Source organism: Mauremys mutica, chromosome 4, assembly GCF_020497125.1.
Source record: "Mauremys mutica isolate MM-2020 ecotype Southern chromosome 4, ASM2049712v1, whole genome shotgun sequence".
Classification (NCBI taxonomy): Eukaryota; Metazoa; Chordata; order Testudines; family Geoemydidae; genus Mauremys; species Mauremys mutica.
This window is the reverse complement of record NC_059075.1, coordinates 136,430,446-136,436,626: the sequence shown is the minus strand read 5'-3', so window position 1 is coordinate 136,436,626 and position 6,181 is coordinate 136,430,446. Positions and strand designations below refer to the sequence as shown.

The window sequence follows — 6,181 nt, the reverse complement described above, 5'->3', positions numbered from 1 at the left end:
CGCCTGAATGCTGAATTCGCCGGTTTTGCTCGGCCTGCGTATGTGAATTCTAGATGTTCTCTAGCTGAGGCCCCTGTTCACTCCCAGGGTTGGTGTCTGTCCGTATGCCACACCTTAGCTTGCTCTCCTGAGCAATCAGCATAGACCACGACATTCTCGTCTGCCTGCTGGGGGAAACCTGAACCACTCCTTTGCCTTTCCAGAGGACTTGGGAGGGACTGGACACCAACGGTGATACTGCATACAGGGCAAATTGGGACCCTTATCTTCCCAAAGAGGCCCATGCTAAGCTGTGAGGAATGCTCAGGGTAGCAAGGCCAATGTATTCTTAGTCACAGCCATCTCCAGAGGCTGCTTACAAGCTGGGGTTAGACCCAGAGTGGTAACTGTCTCGTGATGAGTAGGACAGGAGGAAAAATCCTTGCCACCATGATGTACATAGCACTCAGCGTCCTCATCTTGAGTCCAAGCTCCGGAGGTGTGTGGCTGTGAATACCCAGCACCTGGTTCTTTCATCTCAGTCCCAGGCAATTTGTCTGTCCAGTTCTTAGCCTGAAACACTCAACTAGGGTTGGGCCCAGAGCGCTGGCTCAGTAGAACCTGACTGGCTAAGGGCCCGATAGCCACACCTCAGAGTGCAAAAACCAGGCAAGAAACAAAAAACCAATTCCCATGAGATTCACATTCCACTTGACTCCCGTCTCATACAGGAGCACCATTGTAAGAGAGGCAGATCTAGAACACCCCGTGGGGTGAATGCAGGCTACTTATGCTTCAGCCACTTCCTCTCCACTATCACCACTGGCCAACCCACCTCTGAGCTCCCTGAATGATTAGCTGCGCCTGTGACCCCGCATAGCCCAGGTGAATGAAAGCCTTGGGCTGATCTGTGCAGGTCCCCTTGACATTCCCCGCGAGGAGAGAAAGCAGCCAGCATGATCAGGGCAGGTCCAGCAATGCAATGTGCAATGCAGCTGTTTGGGCTACATTTCTCCCCTTCCCCCATCTTATCCCACTCCCTCCCAACCATGAAAGAGGGCAAGGCCGGGGCCGGGGGGAGGAATAACTCCATAAACACAGCACTCCTCATGGGAGGGAGGTGCAGAGTCCATCCATCATTTGCAGCCCCCACAGCTGCAATCACCGCAGGAAAGAGACAGAGATAGGATCAGAGAACTGCTTTCCCTGCTATCAGGCTGGCTCAGCGTGGGACATGCCCGGACTACTCCCTCTCCCACAGAGGGCTATTTGGGGTAGGGTACGGGGTGGGTGAGGGCGGGGGGTTGCCATTAGGTTGTTCAGCTTTGACAGATTCCTCCGAATAGGGAATCAGCATGCAAATCTCCCCCGCTAGAGATGCAAGTTCTGCCCTGACCTGTGTAATGAACAAACAAAGAGAGGCCACTTTTCTCCCAAGCTCCTCCAGCCCCGTGAGAGACAAAAGGTGCAAGCTTAGCGTTGCCTGAAAGGAGACACAAAACACAACCTCCCCCTCCCCACCACCGCCACCACCCTTCCCAGCTCCCCCCACGCCTCGCAGCGTCCCCCACTAGACAGATGGCAACAGTTGCCCCAGAGCACCAGTTGCGTGCCACCGCGAACGAGCCCCTTTTATCCCACAACAGTAAATGAGAATGCCGCAGACAGGCCCCGGAGGAGCGCTTGGGGAGGGGGAGGGGGAATTGTGCTGTCAGGGCACTCAGAGGGAGACAAAAAAGCAACTGAGAGTCACTCCCAAGGGAGCCCATCTGTCGGTCTCTTGGGACTCCCTTGGCCACGTGCTCGCGGCGCTCGTGCGCTCCGCTGGTGCACACCCGTCACCCTCCGGACGTTCTACAGAGAACACTCTGGGCCTATCCAAGTGTTTCTTTTCCACGGACCTCAAATACTCACTTTACAGGATCTCCCGCACACCTACACATGCCTATTTTTTGGTGGCGAATAGAAGGATTATTATTTATTATGTGTATTACGGTAGCACTAAGAGACCCCCGCTGAGATCAGGGCCCCATGGAGCGAGGTGCCGTACAGACACATAGGGTGAGACAATCCCTGACCCAAAGAGCTCACAATCTAAACAGAAAAAAAGGGTGGGAAGGGAAAGAGACATTCTCATATATGATATGGATGTGTGGCACCAGCCTCTATTGTCTATATTAGAGAGGCCCGAGCCGAGATCAGGCACTAGGTGCTTTATGTACACAAAGCGAGAGACACTTTCTGCCCCAAATAGCCCACCTAGCCGGAGCAGGAACGCTGCTCTCTGAGCCCAGCCCTAGCCCACCACTGAGCCAGGTTTGTCATCAGCTCTTTGAGTGTGTCCTTCTGTTCGGAGGGGGAACATCACTTGGTGCCATTCTGCCTCCTTCACACAGGCCAAGGCATCAAGTGACGCAACGGAGAAGGATGCCTCCCGGCTCCATTGTTCTCTGTAGGAAGTGCCCGTGTTTCAGGAAGCGTAATGGAGACAGTCGCCTACTTTCTTCCAACCCGGGGACATTTATTATATTTTTTCCTCTCCGTTTTTAATTTTTTTTTAATAAACAAGAGAGAGCTTGCGCATCTCAGAGCCTCCGGCCACAGCGCGTGTTGTGTGCTCTCCACCCCGTGTGGCTGTGTGAAAGGAAGCGAGCAGACAATGAGCTGAAGGAAGGTGCTGTGCTGTTCAGTGGCTGGAAGGTTTTGCGGTTGTTCACGGGGGACTTTTTGTTAGCATTAAACAGCGCTTCAGTCTGCTCAGTTCTGATCTTGGAATTCTTCCAGCTAGACCAAGCCCAAGGAAAGAACCGAGAAAGAACACAAAGCATTTACATTAGCATTAGCATGTAGAAGAGAATGGGGTGCGTGGGTGTGCATCTCTGGTGTGTATGTGTACACATATGCTTGTATCTGCACAAATATAGCTGACCCTCTTAAAGTCATATTTTCCACAGCTCAACTTCACTCATAGCAAGGTTTCTCTAGAGCCAAAACTTGAAACAAATTAGTTATTTTGCGTGTCACGGTAGCACCGAGCAGCCCTAATCATGGGCTGGGACCCCACTGCGCCTAGGTGCTGCACAAACACACAACAAAATGATGGTCCCTGCCCCAAAGAGCTTACAATCTGGGTTGGCCATTTGGCTTTGACCTACTCAAGCTCACTGACACCCAGTCGTTAGCTTACAGAATGGCACTGAATGGAGGATCACTTAGGGAGAGGCGCAGTGGGAGACCGGGGCCAAGGGAGCCTTTATAATGACTGTAAAACTCAAAGGATTTGTAAGAACAATAGACATGGCCCCAAGTGCCAAGTCAACACCTGGATCTGGCCTTCTGTCAGCGTTCAAGCGAGTGAGGGGTTTGGTTAGGTCCATTGTGGATAGAGGACCAGATGCAAAGTCTGGGTCACAGTCCAAGCTTGTCCCAAATGTGATGAAATTTGGTTCAGGACCATCTCTACCAGTCATGGGGGGAGGGTGTCGATTTGCATGCTCTCAACGCTGAGCGTATTTGGGCCTCTCAAGGAAACTGGGGGAAGCCAGCACTATTGGTATGCATTGTACAGGAACTACCCGGTGGTCTGTGATGTTCAGGAGGTCAGGCTAACTGATCCCTTCCCGCCTTGAACTCTATGACTACAACACAGTCCTTGACTGCCCTTGGCATTTGCCCTGATTCCAGTCACCTCCTACTGGAACTAGACAATGCTGCTATATGCACCAGTGGGAGAAAGCTCTCTCGGTGCAAACAGGGGCTTTGCCCACCCGCGCTAGTGGCACACGGCATAGCGTACGCACTGGGATTCTGCTGATCTGCCTCCCTATCTGATTCTGGAATCTATTCTCAAGGAGACAGGCAGCGTGATTCATGCACTTTTCTGATCCTGGAATTTCCCAGTAAAACACCACCCATTCTTGAGCGCCTGTGGGCAAATGAGGAGGGCTGAGCCTGCACCAGGCTTCCTCTCCTCTCCGCCTCCAGGGCTCGGGGAGGCAGGTGTTGCAAGTCGGCTTCAGGCCGCAGCCACGTCTCCCCAGATACAAGAGCTCACAGCTTCACCCACGCTGCTCCCTGATTGGCCTCTGTAGCACTAAAATAGAGAGCTCCCTTCCCCCCAACCCCAATCAGAAAACAAAGACAGTGCAGGAAGCACCTGGAGGCTGAGTGCCTTCTCCGGGAAACAGCCCGGCTAGGGCAGAGCTGCAGCTCTTAGTTTCACTTCTGTCCCCCGCCAGCTGCTGGAGGGGAAAAAACAGAACAAAACAGCTGACGCCTTCGCCAGCAGCCTGCCTGGGAGGATTAAACCCCCAGCAACAACGGCGAAACATTCCCAGCCCAAAATGTGCCAGAAGCCAGGCTATGCGCCCAACCAGAACCCCCCACTAGGCCAATACTGCAGCGATGGGGAAAAGCTTGTTACTGCACTACCTCCACAAAGACGGCCAGATCTGCAACTCTTTCACTCCCTGCATTCATAGCCCAGAAGGGTCCTATTCAGTTCTCAATCTTTCCAAAGGAGCAGAGCAGTGGAGGAAAGATAGTCTTGTGGTTAAGGCATTGGACTGCGGACTTGAGAGATCTACATTTAGTTCCTTGCTTTACCACAAGCTCCCTCTGCGTGACCTTGGGCAAGTCACTTATGCCCATTTTACAGATGGGGAATTGAGGCAGAGAGGTTGTTTCCCTTCCTCATGGGGGGATTTATGAGAATAAACGAATTGCCGTTTTATGAGGCACTCAGATACTATACATTGTGCATGGACAGTGTATTAGGGCAATGGAATCCTGAATGCAGCTAAGTGCTACTGTAGTATAAATAAATCATGGAAGCCACAGAGGTACATAGATATTAAGAAAATCTTAAAATCTACATTAAAAGCCCATTACGAAAGAGAGAGAAGGAATTTACCCTTGTGCTTTTGTATGCTAGTTTTATCTTCCTCAGTGTGTGCTAGCTGCTGTCCTCCACACCAGAGGTAGCTGCATTTCAGCAGCAAAGTGATTCCTACGTGGAGATCACACAGAGAGAGCTCCTCTATGTTTGAGCCCTGAATTTGTCCTGAAGTGCATAACCTTAACCCCCTCTCTGCTGATCTGAGAGATGCCAGGGAATTAGCAGCATGTACTCAGCTAGCAAGAAGTTTACAGCCAGGTTTATGGGGCAAAGGGCTTAGCTCTCAGATGTCAATGCAGAGGCGGGCATACACCCTTGTTTATGGACAAATCCCTCCGTACAAAAAACAAAATAGACCCTGGCTGCGTTACTGTGGATTTACAGTGACACCCACCCCAAAAAGCTTCGGTAAAAACTGAGTCCAGATTTCTGCAGGGAAAAAGTTGCCCTGATTAAACAGTGCTTTTCCTATTGACTTAAGAGCTTTTATACAGTCTGCTTCAATCTGGCAGGGGAGGAGAGAGCTGGTTAACAAGCCCTGTTGGTGCTATTGGAAGAGGTGCAAGAAGCACTGTTCCAGCTGAGAGGCTCAGCGCAGCTCCTGTCTCACCTGATAGAGCTACTGTATATGGCCTGCATAGGCCATGTGGGTGCTTGTTAGGGTGACCAGACAGCAAATGTGAAAACATCAGGACAGGGAGTGCGGGGTAATAGGAGCCTATATAAGAAAAAGACCCAAAATCAGGACTGTCCCTATAAAATTAGGGCATCTGGTCACCCTAGTGCTTATTGAAGCCTTGTCTATAGATACAAACCGCATCCAGCCACCCAGAAAAACAGGGAGACTCCCACAATAGTTTAGTCTGGCAAACTTCTGCTATAGAATGGGCAAAATTTTCTTCTCAGATCTCCTCAGTCCATCGTGTGTCTGTCTTCCTAACCTCAAGGATCTCTCAATAGTGTCAATGAAAAAATAAGAGTAATATCTATTCAATTTAAAAGAAACTCCACACTGAAGGGGGATAACACTTCAGTTAGCACTTACACACGGCTTTTCAGCTACAGACTAACAGGGTGCTACAAAGGTGAGTTGTAGAGAGAGGTTAAGTCACTGAAATGAATCCAAGTTTCCCGACTCCCAGTGCTGTTCGCTATCCCTGGGACATGAAAGAATTCTGTTAATGAGGGAGACAGGTTTGGCCTAGTAGATATGGAAACCTGGGTTCAATTCCTAGCTCTGTCCCTGGTTTGCTAGTGACCCTGGAAAAGTCACTTCCCTTCTCTGTGCCTTGGTTTCCCCATCTG

General features: G+C 50.8%; 1 long non-coding RNA gene across 1 annotated transcript; it reads left to right on the top strand.

The window, feature by feature from the left end:
• The first annotated feature begins 1,117 nt into the window (after positions 1-1,117).
• On the top strand, positions 1,118-2,739 carry LOC123370278. The gene is made up of 2 exons (XR_006579350.1): positions 1,118-1,253; positions 2,376-2,739. It is a non-coding gene; the product is annotated as an uncharacterized LOC123370278 (long non-coding RNA).
• The last annotated feature ends 3,442 nt before the right edge of the window (positions 2,740-6,181 follow it).